A 19,002-nucleotide genomic window follows, 5' to 3' on the forward strand; every position below is an offset into this window, starting at 1 on the left:
AGAACCCAGATTTTTTGGTTTTAATGAAGGTCTCATTATACAGGCCTGATTAATTACATCATTGACTGTTGGTGATAATTCAATTTCAATCCCTCCCCGCTTCCTCAGACCTCAGGGGGTGAGACTGAAAGTTCCAATTCTCAAATTACATGTTGGTTCCTTTGGTGACCAGCCCAATTTGTAGACTTGGTGGGGTCTACAAGTCATCTCATTCACCTAATAAAAGACACCTTCATGATTTTTATCACTTAGGGAACCTGAAAAGTTTTAGAAGCTCTGTGTCTGAAAAGAAGACAATGATACAATATATATTTCATACCATCACACTGGGCCTGGGGTCTTGGGTATATCATAGGGGAACAAAAAGGAGAGGAGATGGGCCTTGTGGAGCAATGACCTTGAACCCCAGTAAAGTGGCCCAGCTATGGTTGGGATGATACCAGTAAGATTGGCTACTTTTCCCTGGGGGAGGAAAGAGAAGAGTGGAAAGCCAGAAACAGTATAAGCTCAGGCCAGTGCCAGCTGTGGGGGATAGCAAGGATGGCAGAGACCCCCCTGAGCACTCTGGAAGAGACAGAAATACTCAAGAAAATGTCTCTGCCTTAAAGAAGCTAATCAACCTGTGAAAGCACACACCACATTTCTTTTTGCACAGAATGAAGACAAAAAAATTCCTATACATTCTAAAAAATAGCATCCAAGAAAAATGTCTGTTTATATTTACATGCTTTAGATCAAAGTCTTTAAGAGGGATTGGAGGAAATTCTTAGTGGACAGGTTGGCATTTGGGGAGATATATGAATACGTGCTTCTGCCGTGGTCTCCATTTTGGTTCCAAGATAAGGACAGTATTTTCTGCAACAAAATCAATGGATTGATTCTGAATAATGAGATATAATATTTGAAATGAGGACAGACCTAAATATTACAATCTGGTTAATCTCTTTTTTTTTCCCATAGACCATGACCTGCAGCAGCTAAACCAGGACCATGCCCTTGCCCAGCTGTTATCTCCAGTTATTCACTTCACCAGATTAATGCAGAGAACTGTTGCCCTGTTATTAGAAATGGAATGGTGATTTTAATAGACGTCTTCATTGACACCCAAACTCAGATAGCATAATATGAAATGTTGTGATCCTCTAAGTGATTACTGTGGTTCTGAAAGTCAAGTCTGCAAGATTTTCTGAATCCTTTCATTTTCATCCAACTATCTGGTTGTCATATTGATATTGGGTGTAATTAAATGTAATTAAATGGCAGTGTTCTGTGCTGCTTTCCACAAGGAGTCTGTTGCCTAGAATATATAGGAATTGTGAGGCAGCGTGATGTTTCTGCCGAATGTGGAAGTGTTTTTAGATCAGACACAGCAGACAGAGGCTCTTCATCCTTTTGGAGTTTAAAGATTGTCCCCTGCCAAGTGCCCTGTCCCCTCAGCTTTCCACTCTGTGCAGGGAATGCTGAAGCCTCCATCCTCACCCCAGACCTCCGCAATGAATGATAAAAATCCCTGAGATGATTCATGCTGAAGCCTCACACACCTGTAATGAGCAGGGCACACTGAAAGGAATTAAGCATCTCTGCAGAAACTCACTGAGGCAAAATCATTTTCCAAAGATTGGTTGGAGACACTGTGACCTCAGAGTAATGGACTTCCTGATGGAAGAAGCAACCCAGGACATGAGGGGAAACAGGGACTCTGGGGAACAGACAGAACAATGAAAAACTAGCTAGGGAGGATCACCACCAAAATGAGTGAGGAAGAACCAGAAATTCTTGTTAAAATCTACCATATAGTCTTTAATTATGTCAAATTTGTCTATTCTCATTGAGTGTAGATCTTGTCATTGTCAGCAAAAACTTTTGATATCTTTAAAAGACCAAGTTAAAAACTTCTTCCAGGGTTAGTAAAAGTGGACACTTTCCCCAAGATCTCTGTTTATTAAGAGACAAGACATGATGCCTATAGTTGGCAAAGCTGGCTAAGCAGCTCCCTTAGAGCAGGGATGATCTGAGGTTGAACTGATGTAATAATAATAATAAATAGAAATAAAGTACATAATAAATGCAATGCTCTTGAATCATCCCCAAACCATCCCTCTACCTGGGTCTGTGGAAAAAATTGTCTTCAACAAAACTGGTCCCTGATGCCAAAAAAGTTGGGAATTAGAGAATTCTGACCTAACAAAGTTTCCAGAAACGTAGGGAGAACAGGGGTCAGCAAGCTATGGCCTGGGGGCCAAATCTATCTTAAACAAAGTTTAATCAGAACATACCCATCCTCACTTATTTGTGGATTGTCTATGGTTACCTTTGTTGACAGCCAAGTTGAATAGGTATAGCAAAAATTATATGACCCACAAAGCTGAAAATATTTCCATCTGACCCTTTCTAGAAAAAGTCTGCAACCCCTTGTGATTGACTCACACAAAACATTGCTTGCCACAAGCATCTACAGTTAGAACCATAGACATCTATCTGTTCACTGTTTTCTGTTCATTTGCAAACATTCACTGGGCACCTACTATCTGTCCCACTCTTCTGGGATGCTTAAATGACTGAAAAAGACAAAAATTTCTTTCTTCATGGTGCTTACTTTCTTATAGGGAGAGACAGACCATAAATAATAAAATAAAAGTGACATTATTTGCTAAGTGCTGAGGCAAATAAGAGAGCAGGTGTACAAGGATGGGAGCCCTTGGAAAGCACTGCACATTGTGGAAGCCAATTTGAGAAGGTGATATCTGAATGAAGACGTGAAGGAACTCGAGGCTGCACATCTGGAGGAAAAATGTGTCAGACCAGGGAGCAGCCAGTGTGAAACTCTGAGTAACAGCTTATGGGACCACAGGCTGGCTTTCCAGATGCGTGAAAATAATCTCCAAAGTCCACCCCCTAAGCCCAAGCCGATTTTAGTGACTCCTGCAGATCTTGATCTAGAAAGTCTAGGGTGGGGACTGGAAATTTGTATTCTGTGAAATGGGGGAGCATTTTTATTTTTTTAGGTGTCTCATTTTGGGAATCACTATCTAAATCAAAATCAGAGTGCCCTCCAAATATGCTGAGTGTCATTCAGCCTCTGCTTAAACATTTCCAGTAATGGGAAGCTCTCAACTCTTTGAGAGAGTTCATTCCATAAAACATTTATAACATTTAATTAATTTATTCATTTATTCAACAAAAGATGTATAGCCTTCCTACTGTGAGTCAGGTACCAGGGATATGAGCAAACACATTCTGTGTCTTCATTGTTTATTTTGCTTGTCTGTTTCTGATTGCAAAATGTTTATGGTATTTTAATTTTAGACAGATTGGAAAAAAAATAAAACACATAAGATAAAGTTACTCTTTATCTTACAAGTAGCTATGTTAGTATTGTGGCATTTTTCATTTTCTTTCTAGATTTAAAAATTTGAGCTCCCTTTTTCAACTAAGTTTGTTATGAATATTTCTGTTTTTACAAAAATTTTTTGTTATGTGCTTTTAAAATAACAGTTTAGTATTCTATTTTATACACATAAATATATTCCATATATACACACTATATATATATATATATATATATATATAATGGCTATTTAGGTTATCTCAAAATGTACACTACTACCCAAAACTCTGCAAATAATTAATTTTATTTTAAGTTTTTTCCAACATTTCTAGTTATGTAGGTAAATGTCTACAAGTGAAACTTCTGAATTAAAAGATATAGACTCTTAAGTCTTTTGAATACTTTGCCAAATTGCCTCTCCAGAAAGAATGATCCAATTTCTACCTCCATTTCAATTATATAAAAATATTCATATTTTCATACCCTTGGCAATACTTCTATTTTATTCTTTTTAATAAAAAGCTATAATTACTAGAAAGTTCTTTTTTTTATGCTGAGCTCAATTTTGCCTATTCAAATCTTCAATCTATTGATCTGACTTTTGTCTCCTGGAGTTTTGTGGGTAAGTTCAACCCCCATTCTTTAAAATGAAATCTCAAATATTTAAAAATAATGATCATGCCTCTACTGTACTCTGACTCCAGTTAGATAATTACTCTTTTCACCCACTTTCTAGACTCTCCGTGGTTCTGGTCTCACTGTTCTAGATAAGCCTTTGTTAATCAGTCTTTCTCTTAAAATGTAGTAACAAGGATTAACTGAAGACTGTCACTGAAAAACACCGACTTCTTTGTTTTGAGCAAGAGTCTTTTAATTGGTGCAGGAAAGGTAGGGGTTAGCGTTTCTTGGCAAACACGCTGTCCTTTTGGCTCTTACAGAGGTTGATATGAACCAAAATTCCTAAGCGTTTTTATGAACAATCTCGTTGTCATATCAGGCATCTGCTGTACTTCACTACTGTAGTTGTTTTCTGAGACCCAACTGAAGGACTTTAATAAAAATCAGCACAACCATTAATTCTAACTTGTCAAGTCCTTTTGAAAGCTGATTTCATCACCAGATGTATATCTTATACAAACTCGATAAAGATATCTCTTGACTTGTAATTAAGAAAAATACAAGCTCATGTCTATTGCAGAGTCCTGCCGCACCCTATTAGTCTGTATTGATCCATTAATCAAACAGACTCTGGGTACAACACTGAGTCCAATCAGGCTACTTGAAGCTCATCCAGTGTGTGTGTGTGTGTGTGTGTGTGTGTGTGTGTACGGTATTCCCATTGCTAAGGATGTACAGGGGAACTCTCTAAAAAAAACACAAACAAAATATTTTATACTTGCTGAAATCAATGCATGGCATTTCCTTGACCCTTCTGCCTATGATTACTTCTTTTTTTTCCTAAAATGGAAATTAGTTTGGCATAATGAGTCAGTTATCCATGTTGGATCTTTGATTTCAGCTTTACTTCAGAATGGTTAGGGTCAACATCAAGCTAAGCTTGATGCAATTTCTAGTTTATAACTTTATTTCTCCATTTTGAAACATTGGAATATTTGCCCATATCTTATCCACTGGAAGCTCTTGCTTTTCTACAAAATTAAGAATTGTGTTTTTTTCCCCTATTTTTCAGCTTGCTTGGTGTATAGCTTATTTGGATCTGAGGGTTTTTATTCATTTCAAGCAAAGAGATTTTTTTTTCCTATCTCTCTAGATCTTCTAGTACCTTTAATTTCAGTTTCCCGATAACTTCAAAGGTATCTACACTTTCCAATTTGAAAGTCATTCTGCTTGATGGAGAAGATGATTTTAAGTAGGACTTGAAAGCATGTGCTTTTGTATTATTTCTTAACAATGTGTTATATATCTCCATTTGTAGATTTAAGCCTTTCTCATTTTAATATTATAATTTTAATGATACAATTCATTATTCCTGACACTTCTGCCACATCTGTTTTTAACATATATGTGAAATGAATTGCTCTATCATAGTTGATCTCTACATGCCAAACAATTCAGATTATTGCAAAAATAGTTTAGCTCTAGGAGAAGGCAATGGCACCCCACTCCAGTACTCTTGCCTGGAAAATCCCATGGACGGAGGAGCCTGGTAGGCTGCAGTCCATGGGGTCGCTGAGAGTTGGACACGACTCAGTGACTTCACTTTCACTTTTCACTTTCATGCATTGGAGAAGGAAATGGCAACCCACTCCAGTGTTCTTGCTTGGAGAATCCCAGGGGCAGCAGAGCCTGGTGGGCTGCCGTCTCTGGGGTTGCACAGAGTTGGACACGACTGAAGTGACTTAGCAGCAGCAGCAGTTTAGCTCTGGTGATATTTATATGTGAATAGATCAGTAGTTAACTCAGGCTTGCTTTCTTATATGTGTGCTGCTTTTAAATAGTTTCAAAGCATTTTGTACTTTTGATCTTAAAACCTATATCCAGTCATAAAGTTAGATGGATCATGTCTAGCTTTATACCATTTATACTGTTCAGTATAAAAAGACAAAAAGATATGGCACCAGAAGATGAGCCCGCCACCCCCCCAACAAAGTCGGATGGTATCCAATATGCTACTGGGAAGAGCGGAGGGCAATTACTAATATCTCCAGAAAGAATGAAGTGGTTGGGCCAAAGTGGGAATGACACTCAGTTTCGAATGTGTCTGGTGGTAAAAGTAAACTCCAGTGCTGTAAAGAACAGTACTGTATGGGAACCTGGAATGTTAGATCTTTGAATCAAAGTAAATTGGTTGTGGCCAAGCAAGAAATGGCAAAAGTAAACATCAACATCTTAGGAATCAGTGAGGTAAAATGGACCGGAATGGGTGAATTTAATTCAGATGATCATTATATTGACTACTGTGGGCAAGAATCCCATAGAAGAAATGGTGCATAGTAAACAAAAGAGTCCGAAATGCAGTACTTGAGTTCACCCTCAAAAACAACAGAATGACTTTGGTTTGTTTTGAAAGCAATCCATTCAACATCACAGTAATTCAAATCTATACTCCAACCACTGATGCTGAAGAAGCTAATGTTGATCAGCTCTATGAAGACTTCCAAGTCCTTCTAGAACTGACACCAAAGAAAGATGTCCTTTTCATTATAGGGGATTGGAATGCAAAAGTAGGAAGTCAAGAGATACCTGGAGTAACAGGCAAATTTGGCCTTGGGATACAAGATAAAGCAGGGCAAAGGCTTACAGAGTCTTGCCAAGAGAATGCACCGGTCATAGCAAACACTGTTTTCCAATAACACAAGAGACAACTCTACATACAGCCATCACAAAATGATCAATACCCAAATCAGATTGATTACATTCTTTGCAGCCAAAGGTGGAAAAACTCTATACAGTGAACAAAAACAAGACCTGGAGCCAACCATGGCTAATTATCAGCTCCTTATAGCAAAATTCAGGTATAAGTTAAAGAAAGTGAGGGAAATCACTAGGCCATTCAGGTATGATCTAAATCAAATCCCTTATGATTATACAGTGGAGGTGATGAATAGATTCAAGGGATCAGATCTGGTAGACAGAGTGCCTGAAGAACTATGGACAGAGGTGTTGGCTCAGATCAGACATGAACTTGGGTGAACTACAGGAGATGAAGGGGGACAGGGTACGCCTGGCATGCTGCAGTCCGTGGGGTTGCAAAGTTGGATACAACTTAGTGACTGAACAACAACAAGCTCTCATTTACTTGTGAGGTGGTGATGAATAGATCGGAGAAGGCAATGGCAACCCACTCCAGTACTCTTGCCTGGAAAATAGATGGAGATAATTGCATTTTCTTAAGGATAAGAATTATGTATATGTACATGTGTATGTATATGTATGTAGATGAATAAATCATTTCTCTGTGCTCTTTATTTGGGAGTTACTATAGTTTCTACAGAACTTAAAATATATATAAAACAAAACGAACTGGCTTTTTACTAAATATAGGAAAGGAAATTCAATCATTTCAATGTGAGAGTTGTCTTAAAATAAAACAATGTAATATTTGACTATAGTTTTTTCCTAGGGTGATCCACCATTCCCAGTTGCTGGAGACTGGGTAGTTTCCCAAGATGCAGACATTTCAGTGCCCAAACTGGGAAAGTTATGTGCAAACTGGGATGATTCAGTCAACTTCTCTTTATCCTAATTCTTCCCACATGGCTACCATTTTAGAAAAGCTAAAATAGTTCACTACTCTCCAATTCTAAATATGACCAGTTTTTATTTGGCCAATTCTTTGTTTTAAAATATTAATTTAAGATACTGTTGCTGGCTAGTCTATAGACTACTCTTTTATTTTTTTAAACTACCCACCCTTCTCTCTTTTACTCATCAATTTTCCTTTCTTTCTTTCTTTTTTTCTCAATGAGAGAGAACCTGGACACAAAGTGCACCATTAATACATCCATTTCCATGTCCAGTGACCGTAAAATGATTATTAATACCTCCAGATAATTAGTGTCTGTATTTTCATGGAGAAATTCATGCTATCTCTGTGTCTATGACCTATATTTTTGTGATTTAGACTCTTAATTGAAGAAAAAAAGAGGGACGTAAGTTTTATGAAATACTTTTAAAGGTCAGGAGTAACCAGCCCACCAGAAATTCTTGAAAGTGCCAGCATGATCTTGATGTTTTGTCCTCAGATGCCATCAAAATTGTGAATCCTTTATTGGTTGATGGAGCCAAGGTTCACACAGGGCTCAGTTACATGTGTTGACTCCATCCATTCTGACTTACATGCTACTTAATATAGTAATCAATGGTTACAAATGGGTGCTTATGTGCAAAAAGTCTGTGATCACCATGTTACATAACAATATCGAAAGACCTGTGAATACGGTAGAACTTCCTCATTTCTCACTTGAAGAAACTGAGATCTAGAGAGATTAAGGAAATTTCCTAATATCAAAACTCTGGTTAGTGGCAGAGCTGAGCTCTCCATCACCCAGAATCCATGGCCTCATTCCAGACTCTAAACTGTCAAAGGGGAGGAGCTTAGACAGAGTAATAAAGGCAAGATTGTTCATGATCCAGCCTCCTCACAGTCATTTCCAGTGGAAACAGGCTTGAACCAACTTTGTAAAATATCTCCTTGCACCTTCTTCTTCTCTGGCCGCTTTGCAGCCTGAGGCCTATCCTGTGACCAGCACTGGGGTCATGCCCTACGTGCTCAGTTGCTCAGTCTTACAGACTCTTTGTGACCCTATGAACTGTAACCCACCAGGCACCTCTGTCCCTGGGATTCTTCAGGCAAGAATTCTGGAGTGGGTTGCCATTTCTTACTCCAGGGGATCTTCCTGACTCAGGGATCAAACCTGCATTTCCTGCATTGGCAGGTGGATTCCATTGCGGTCACTGGTCTCCTTATTTTTATTCTTGCTCATTGTTGCCCAGATTTGTCCCCTAATACATTTCTTGCTCTTCCCATTCTCATTTCCTTGAACATAAAATTTTAATTTATGGAGCTCCCACTTCATCTAGTCTTGATGACTGCCTAGAACAGCTTCCCAATTGACCATTGAAAAGCAGAACATAACTACTGTGGGAGCTGTCATTCTGAAGCGCTGTTACCTTTATCTGTTGCTTTTATTCTTGCTTACCATGTACTTTTTGTCTCTGTTTATCATAAAGCTTCTACATGACTAATAATTACTAGTATTGTTGAACACAATATGTTTTTGAAGCTCTGCCCCTCTAGGTCTGTAATTTTCCCCCATCCTTCTTACATAACAGAAAATTGCATATCTTTAAAATGTTTATTGAAAAACTCTTATGCTCTAATATCATTTTAATAAGACAAAGTTGTAGCCTACAATTATTTTAAAATTGACTTTAAATTTTGGAAAAAGTGGAAGTTACCAGAAAAGTTGCAAAGAGAGCATAATGAGTGCCCCAGTGGTTTTTATTCCATTTTCCTCTGATGTGAACATCTTACATAACCATGGTATATTTGTCCAAACTAAGAAATAAATGTTGGTGCATCACTGTTAACTAAACTACAGACTTTATTTGGATTTCAGTGTTTTGTTCCACTGACGTCCTTTTTCCTATCCAAGATCCAAACCATGGTTCCACACTGCATTGTGTCATAGCATTTTCCTAGTCTTCTTCAATCTGTGATAATTCTGGAGTCTTCTCTTGTTTTTTAAGATCTTGACAGTTTTGAGGAGGACTGCTCAAGCATTTTGCAGAATGTCCCTCAATTTGGGTTTATCTGACATTTTTCTTGTGATCAGGCTGGGTTGTAGATTTAGGGAAAAATATCACAGACATGAAGTACCCTTCTTATTAAATCCTATCAGGACTGCATACCTTCAACATGTTTTATCACTGATAACCAGGTGATATTGACCTTCATCACCTGGTTAAGGTTGTATTTGCTGGGTTTCTCCACTGTAAATTTACTATTTTTCCCTTACCATGTGCTTTTCCTTGGGAGTGAGTTACGAAGTCCAGCTCACACTCAGGGGAGGAAAAACCATCCTTTTACCTCCAATCTTTTAACCTATTTTATCTCTGCTGGTCAGCTTGTCTCATTAGAGTCTAAGCATCTCTACCACTAGGTGGACCACATTTATTTCCTACTCCTTTTCTAAACACTGTACTCCTTCCCTTGTTTGGTAACCAACTCCCTAAAACTTCTCCATTTTCATATATTCTTTCTTCTCTGCAGCATCAATCTTATTTTAATTGTCTTCAACTGAAACTTAGTGTGGTGTACCATGGCTCTTTTTCCCTGATTCCCGAAAGTCTAAATTGAAAAATGAGGTGTGTTGGGCTAGGAAATTATTTACGAAGGAAGAAAGAAAGAAAATGTAGACTTAATAAATAAAAAGTTCAAATAACTCTCTTGACAAGCTAACAACGGATGAGAAAGCTACTAAGTAAATATGATATAAGAATTTCAAGGCATGTTCAGAGAGATGCAAAGATCTCTGTGGAAGGAGGCCTTCTTTATTAATCTTCTTACATTTGTCAACTAACACACTGAAAGGCACCAAGTTCATACCCAATATATCCTTGTTGTTTATACAGATTTGTATATGTACATTGATAGAAACATATACCAATTTCTATATGACAGAAAAAGCAAAACTCTAGGAAAACCAAAGCATTGCTACATTGTAGCAAGACCTCCCAGCAGATGTGGTGCTTCACTGCCTGGATTTAAATCCAAGCTCAGCCACTTACTAGCTTTGTAATCATTGACAAGTTGTTTACCCTCTCTGTGCTGATTTATAGGATGAATATATTGTTAGCAATTATGGTACAGAGAAGTTGAGAGAAATAAGTGAGTTAATTCATATAAAGCTCTTAGCGGAGTGCCTGACATGTAACAAGCATTCGGTTAATATGATTTACTGTTACTGTTATTACTCATGAAGTTTTAGGTATAGATCAAACCATGAGTTTCTTCATATATATAGGCTTTTAAGGTAGATTCAGGTTCATAGCTAAATTGAGAGGCAAGTACAGAGATTTCTCATGTACTGTCTGCCCCCTCACCTGTACAGCCTTCCACATCGTCAACATCTCCCTTTGTTACCATTGATGAACCTATACTGACACATCATAACTACCCCAAATCTACTGTTTACCTTGCAGCTTAGTCCTAGTATTATAGATCCTATGGTTTGGACAAACATGTAATGATACATGGAGCTTCCCAGGTAGTAGTAGTAAAGATTCCACCTGCCTATGTAGGAGCTACAGGAGACACAGGTTCAATACTTGGGTCAGGTATATCTCCTGGAGGAGGAAATGCAACCCACTCCAGGATTCTTGCCTGAAAAACTCCATGGACAGAAGAGTGTGGTGGGCTACAGTTCAGTGGGTCACACAGAGTTGAACACAACTGAGTGACTGAGCACACACGTGCAATGACATGTATCCATCATTATAATATTATACAACATATTTTCATTGCGCTGTGCTCTACCTATTTATCCTTGACCAAAACAAGTTCTTTTTAAAAGTAAAATCATTTCACAATAAAAATACCAAAGTTACCCAATGAATTAACTTCAAAATATTAATATTAAATTGTTTCTGTGAAGTGATTAACTCCATTTCTCTCTTTTAAAGCAAAATTATCAATTTAATCCTATCCATTTTTTAATGCTAAACTTTTTCCTGCAGTTTGGGTTCCATCATTAAGATATTTTAAATAAAGTGGCTCTGCAACCACTAAATACAAAATAAGATTCTGGCCAAAAGTTTTTGCTTTCTTTCACTTGATATAGGATAGTTTTAGGCAGAAGCTGCTCCCTGATCTAGGTGTCCTGACTCTGGTCTTCCAGAGCAAGGCAAAGACCTGGACCCTGAGTTTAGATTATTGGATGATTTTAGCAGTGTTTAGGTCTTCCCCTGTGACTCAGTGGTAAAAAGAATCTGCCTGCAATTCAGGAGACTCAGGTTTGGTCCCTGGGGTGAGAAGATCCCCTGGAGAAGGACATGGCAACCCACTCCAGTGTTCTTGCCTGGAGAAGCCAATGGACAGAAGAGCCTGGCAAGCTATAGTTCACAGGGTTGCAAAGAGTCGGATATGACTGCGGTGACTGAGCAAGCACACGCACAGCAGTTTTTATATCTTTATCAATGGTGATCTTTGCATAATTTGAATTTTCCAAAAGACAGATTAATTAAACCATACATCTTTACCAATTAGGCCTCTTCTTCACTGATAAATATAGTCATAAATTATTTGTAGACATAGTTTTGAGATTAGCTACGAACAACTCTTTCACAGAGTAATTTAGTTAGTGAATTAAAAATATCACATCCGACTACAAGTAGCTGATCCCAAAGAACTGCTGAGTTGGGTTGCCATGTATTAGTTCATTATGCAAATAGGCATCCCAAGAGGGCCATCCCAAAGACGATTAGCCTCTTTCACCTTTAATAACCTAAGATCTCCTGTTCGTGATGTGTGCAGATGAAAATATGTTCCGCCTGTGGGTAAGGGTGTTATTAATGCATAATTCTTTAGCTTCTTTCTCCCTACACTGGAATTCTATTTTGGCAAACCTCTTGGGTTCAGTTGTCAGAGAGATAAAAGTCTGTGTGTACTGCAGTAGAATCCTGAGTGAATTTTAGTAAATTTAGAGGGTCAGATCTACTGTCTTTATCTGTGGATAAAACTACATCTCCTCTACCCAGTTGTACATTTTCCTTTTTGTTTTTTTCTTCAAACTTTACACTTTTTATTTTGTATGGGGGTATGCTGCTAAGTCACTTCAGTCGTGTCCGACTCTGTGCGACACCAGAGACGGCAGCCCACCAGGTCCCCCGTACCTGGGATTCTCCAGGTAAGAACACTAGAGTGGGTTGCCATTTCCTTCTCCAGTGCATGACAGTGAAAAGTGAAAGTGAAGTCGCTTAGTCGTGTCTGACTCTTAGTATTGGGGTATAGCCGATTAACAGTGTGATAGTTTCCAGTGAACAGCAAAGGGACTCAGCCATGCATATACATGTATCCATTCTCCCCCAAACTCCCCTCCCAGCCAGGCTGCTATATAATATAGAGCAGACTTTCATGTGCTATACAGTAGGTCCTTGTTGGTTATCCATTTTGAATATAGCAGTGTGTACATGACCTTTCCAAAGTCCCTAACTATCTCTTCCCCCTAGCACTTGATTGTACCATTGATTGTGCTGCAAGGAGTCTAACTGTCTCTCCTCGGGTTGGAAACCTTTTAAATGGGATGCATTGTCTGTAGATATAGACATGTCAAAAAAGCCAACTGGAATTCAGACACAGCCTTGGGTCCAGGAACTACTGATTCACAGGCAATATTAGTCTTAAGCAGATTGTGCCTGTACATGGAAGAAAGTCAGCCAGGGCCCTTGGCAGGCTCAGAGAGAGTGTTACCATTTGGTGACTCGAATGGTCACTTCCAAAAATAAAATGTAATCTTACAGCCTTTTGGAAAGATATTTGCTGGATGCAGGCATCTGCTGACAATGAGAAGGTGTGATAGTTCACAGGTCTGAAATAGTTATCATGGGTGTTCCCAGCAGTGAATCATCAGTAGCTTCAACCTTGGAAAAGTTCAAGAATGCTATCAGTGTAAGTGACTGTCGATCCTGATGGGCAGGATTTTCTGGCTTTGCTGAAAATGGTTCAATTAGTTAGTGATTTATAAAAAAGTAAATTAAAAGAAATGCTTTTTGCTCCATCTTTTTTTTGCCCCTGAGAGTTCTGCTAGGAATTCCCTGTCACAACGGAGGATTTGGGGATATGAAGGCAGACTGCTTTTCTTGGAAGGATCCAATACAGAGAGCCTTTAGAGTATTTGGAAATTCTTGGCCACTTGATTCATCTCCTGTTGGTGGCAATATGTGATGGAACAGTGACCAGAAGCTGTGCTTTATATGTCCCCGGTACTTAAAGACAATGCCAAAAGGCCAAGGAAAACAATGCATTAAAAATCCAGCCAGCATTTTAGAGAAAGAGGTGATTCAATTTCTTTTATTACCTCCTTTAAATAATTTGTTGTACTTCATCCAAAGGTTTCCTTCTTCTCCATCATCCTCTTCTCCAGGGTTCTCTAGGGACCTGCCCTTGTGAATTGCTGCAGTCATCGTTTCCAGATACTAAAGAATATGGCGCTTTCGCATGATCCTCTATTCCTCTGTGCTGAAGTCTGATGTTCCTTCGTCTGACTCTTTCTCTGGCACTTTTCTTTTTCTTTTCCTTTACTTATGTGCTGTGCTGTGCTTAGTTATTCAGTCATGTCTGACTCTACTTTCTTTTTTTTTGATGAGTGAAAGATTAAATTATTTATTGAGATATAGGAAGACTAAAAATACGTCCACTTTAAGATGCCTATATTTCTTAGAATATGTCTAATGAATGAAAAGAGCATTTATATATTCTTTACATAAATACACTAATTGTTAACAATTTGTTATTCCCCTTCTCTCTTTCTACACACTCAGACACATTCACACTCATGTTTAAAAGTAATTTATAAATATCATGACACTTCAGCCCTAAATATGTCAGCATACATCCCCTAAAAATACATTTTACTGCTGAACCATAATTATCACACTATTCAAGAAATGTAACATTGGCACTTTATTGTTATCCAATATGCTATGGGTGCGTGCATGCTAAGTCGCTTCAGTTGTGTCTGACTCTGTGTGACCCTGTGAACTGCAGCCTACCAGGCTCCTCTGTCCAGGAGACTCTCCAGGAAAGAATACTGGAGTGGGTTTGTTGTTTTTCCTTCCAATAAGAGGTGATGTTAATGGTAAAGAAATCTCCTGCCAATGCAAGAGGTATAAGAGACCTAGGTTTGATCCCTGGGTCGGGAAGATCCCCTGGAGGAGAGCATGGCAACTCACTCCAGGATTCTTGCCTGAGAATCCCATGGACAGAGGAGCCTGGCGGGACATGGTCCACAGGGTTGCAAATGGTTGGGCACACCTGAAGCGTCTTGGCACCCATGCACACACACAGGCCCTATGTATCTGCATGTTTACTTTTGATTCTCAGCCTTTAAGGCTCATTCTTCTCCTCTTCTGATGTCTTTCATGCCCTCAAATACATTCGGTCAAACCTGGTCAGAGAACAAGTTTCATACCTACTATCATAACTGTTTTCAAGGTTTTAGATCAATAAGAACCCTTTAACCTTGGTATCTCTTCTTCACAGATGGGAAACTGAGACCCTGACTGATCAGTTTCCTGAGATCAGACAGTGGATTGCTAGAAGAGTGAGAGTGGTAACACAGGTTTCCTGAGTTCCAAGAAGTGATTAGCCAAGTGAACTCTCATTATTGAACATGTGGTCCCTGGACCAGCGGCATGGGAATCATGTGGAAATGGGTTAAAAATACAGAGTCTCAGGCTCAGCCCCAGACCTCCTGAGTTTGCAGCAACTGCATTTTATCAGTGTCCAAGGTGTTCAGTTCAGTCCAGTTCAGTCGCTCAGTCATGTCCAACTCTTTGCAACCCCATGAACTGTAGCATGCCAGGCCTCCCTGTCCAACACCAACTCCTGGAGTCCACTCAAACCCATGTCCATTGAGTTGTTGATACCATCCAACCATCTCATCCTCTGTTGTCCTCTTCTCCTCCTGCCCTCAATCTTTCCCAGCATCAGGGTCTTTTCCAATGAGTCAGCTCTTCCCATCAAATGGCCAAATATTGGAGTTTCAGCTTCAACATTAGTCTTTCCAATGAACCCCCAGGACTGATCTTCTTTGGGATAGACTGGTTAGATCTCCTTGCAGTCCAAGGGACTCTCAAGAGTCTTTTCCAACACCACAGTTCAAAAGCATAAATTCTTCGGCACTCAGCTTTCTTTATAGTACAACTCTCACATCCATTAATGACCACTGGAAAAACTATAACCTTGATTAGATGGATCATGGTTGGCAAAGTAATGTCTCTGCTTTTTAATATGCTTTCTGGGTTGGTCATAACTTTCCTTCCAAGGAGTAAGTGTCTTTTAATTTCATGGCTGCAATCACCATCTGCAGTGATTTTGGAGCCCAGAAAAATAAAGTCCACCACTGTTTCCAGTGTTTCCCCATCTATTTCCTATGAAGTGATGGGACTGGATGCCATGATCTTAGTTTTCTGAATGTTGAGCTTGATTCATGTGCAAATTAAAGTCTGAACAACTTTGAACTAGACTCCTCTGTATTGAAGCAAATCTCCCTGAAACACACTGTGTAGCATTGATAGGTTTGCTTTGCATCTGTGAGGTTTCTTCTGAGACCTGGATACCCCTGATAGAAGTCTATGAGAAGAAAGACACATGCTTTGGCCTTTCAGCATCTTGATTCTGTAATTTGGATTTCACATCAACTGCACTTTTGAAGAGTTTCAAGAGCAGTGACAAAGCAAGTGGAAATTCTTTTCTAAGCAATTAGTTTTCTCTGTGCTTCAGTTCAGTTCAGTCGCTCAGTCATGTCCAACTCTTTGCAACCCAAAGAACCACAGATGCCAGGCCACCCTGTCCATCACCAAATCCAAGAGTTTAACCGAACTCATGTCCACTCAGTCAGTGATGCCATCCAACCACCTCATCCTCTGTTGTCCCCTTTTCCTCCTGCCCCCAATCCCTCCCATCATCAGAGTGTTTTCCAATGAGTCAACTCTTCGCATGAGGTGGCCAAAGTACTGGACTTTCAGCTTTAGCATCATTCCTTCCAGAGAAATCCCAGGGCTGATCTCCTTCAGAATGGACTGGTTGGATCTCCTTGCAGTCCAAGGGACTCTCAAGTGTCTTCTCCAGCAACACAGTTCAAAAGCATCAATTCTTTGGTGTTCAGCTCTCTTCACAGTTCAACTCTTACATCCATACATGACTACTGGAAAAACCATAGCCTTGACTAGGTGGACCTTTGATGGCAAATAATGTCTCTGCATTTGAATATGATATCTAGGTTGGTCATAACTTTTCTTCCAAGGAGCAAGCATCTTTGAATTTCATGGCTGCAGTCACCATCTGCAGTGATTTTGGAGCCCCCCAAAATTAGGTCTGACACTGTTTCCACTGTTTCCCATCTATTTCCCATGAAGTGATGGGACCAGATGCCATGATCTTCGTTTTCTGAATGTTGAGCTTTAAGCCAACTTTTTCGCTCTCCACTTTCACTTTCATCAAGAGGCTCTTTAGTTCCTCTTCAATTTCTGCCATAAGGGTGGTGTCATCTGCATATCTGAGGTTATTGATATTTTTCCTGGCAATCTTGATTTCAGCTTGTGATTCATCCAGCCCAGGATTTCTCATGATGTACTCTGCATATAAGTTAAATAAGCAGGGTGACAATACATAGCCTGTTGTACTCCTTTTCCTATTTGGAACCAGTCTGTTGTTCCATGTCCAGTTCTAACTGTTGCTTCCTGACCTGCATATAGGTTTCTCAAGGGGCAGGTCAGGTGGTCTGGTATTCCCATCTCTTTCAGAATTTTCCACAGTTTATTGTGATCCACACAGTCAAAGGCTTTGGCATAGTCAATAAAGCAGCAATGGATGTTTTTCTGGAACTCCTTTGCTTTTTTGATGATCCCGCAGATGTTGGCAACTTGATATCTGGTTTCTCTGCCTTTTCTAAAACCAGCTTGAACATCTGGAAGTTCACGGTTCACATATTGCTGAACCCTGGCTTGGAAAATTTTGAGCGTTACATTACTAGCATGTGAGATGAGTGCAATTGTGCAGTAGTTTGAGCATTATTTGGCATTGCCTTTCTTTGGGATTGGAATGAAAACTGACCTTTTCCAGTCCTGTGGCCATTGCTCAGTTTTCCAAATTTGCTGGCATATTGAGTGCAGCACTCTCAGCATCATCTTTCAGGATTTGAAAGAGCTCAACTGGAATTCCATCACCTCCACTAGCTTTGTTCATAGTGATGCTTTCTAAGGCCCACATGACTTCACATTCCAGGATGTCCGGCTTTAGGTGTGTGATCACACCATTGTGATTATCTTGGTCATGAAGATATTTTTTGTATAGTTCTTCCATGTATTCTTGCCACCTCTTCTTAATATCTTCTGCTTCTGTTAGGTCCTTATCATTTCAGTCCTTTATCGAGCCCATCTTTGCATGAAATGTTCCCTTGGTATCTCTAATTTTCTTGAAGAGATCTCTAGTCTTTCCCATTCTGTTGTTTTCCTCTATTTCTTTGCACTGATCGCTGAGGAAGGCTTTCTTATCTCTTCTTGCTATTCTTTGGAACTCTGCATTCAGATGCTTATATCTTTCCTTTTCTCCTTTGCTTTTCATTTCTCTTCTTTTCACAGCTCTTTGTAAGGCCTCTCCAGACAGTCATTTTGCTTTTTTGCATTTCTTTTCCATGGGGATGATCTTGATCCCTGTCTCCTGTACAATGTCACGAACCTCCATCCATAGTTTATCAGGCACTCTATGTATCAGATTTAGTCCCTTAAATCTATTTCTCACTTTCACTGTATAATCATAAGAGATTTGATTTAGGTCATAGACTGATTCCAAATAGGAAAAGGAGTACGTCAGGGCTGTATATTGTCACCTTGCTTATTTAACTTATATGCAGAGTACATCATGAGAAACGCTGGGCTGGAAGAAACATAAGCTGAAATCAAGGTTGCTGGGAGAAATATCAATAACCTCAGATATGCAGATGACACCACCCTTATGAAAGAAAGTGAAGAGGAACGAAAAAGCCTCTTGATGAAAATGAAAGAGGAGAGTGAAAAAGTTGGCTTAAAGCTCAACATTCAGAAAACAAAGATCATGGCATCTGGTCCCATCACTTCATGGGAAATAGATGGGAAACAGTGGAAACAGTGTCAGACTTAATTTTTTGGGGCTTCAAAATCACTGTAGATGGTGACTACAGCCATGAAATTAAAAAATGCTTACTCTTTGGAAGAAAAGTTATGACCAACCTAGATATCATATTCAAAAGCAGAGACATTACTTTGCCAGCAAAGCTCCATCTAGTCAAGGCTATAGTTTTTCCTGTGGTCATGTATGGATGTGAGAGTCGGACTGTGAAGAGAGCTGAACACCAAAGAATTGATGCTTTTGAACTGTGATGTTGGAGAAGACTCTTGAGAGTCCCTTGGACTGCAAGGAGATCCAACCAGTCCATTCTGAAGGAGATCAG

At 39.3% G+C, this 19,002-nt stretch overlaps 1 pseudogene; it reads left to right on the top strand.

The window, feature by feature from the left end:
* Positions 1-13,394: 13,394 nt before the first annotated feature.
* The window catches only part of LOC128061097 (40S ribosomal protein S6-like), a 96,602-nt pseudogene continuing 90,994 nt past the window's right edge, over positions 13,395-19,002 (top strand).

The sequence above is a fragment of the Budorcas taxicolor genome, chromosome 2 (assembly GCF_023091745.1).
Source record: "Budorcas taxicolor isolate Tak-1 chromosome 2, Takin1.1, whole genome shotgun sequence".
Classification (NCBI taxonomy): Eukaryota; Metazoa; Chordata; class Mammalia; order Artiodactyla; family Bovidae; genus Budorcas; species Budorcas taxicolor.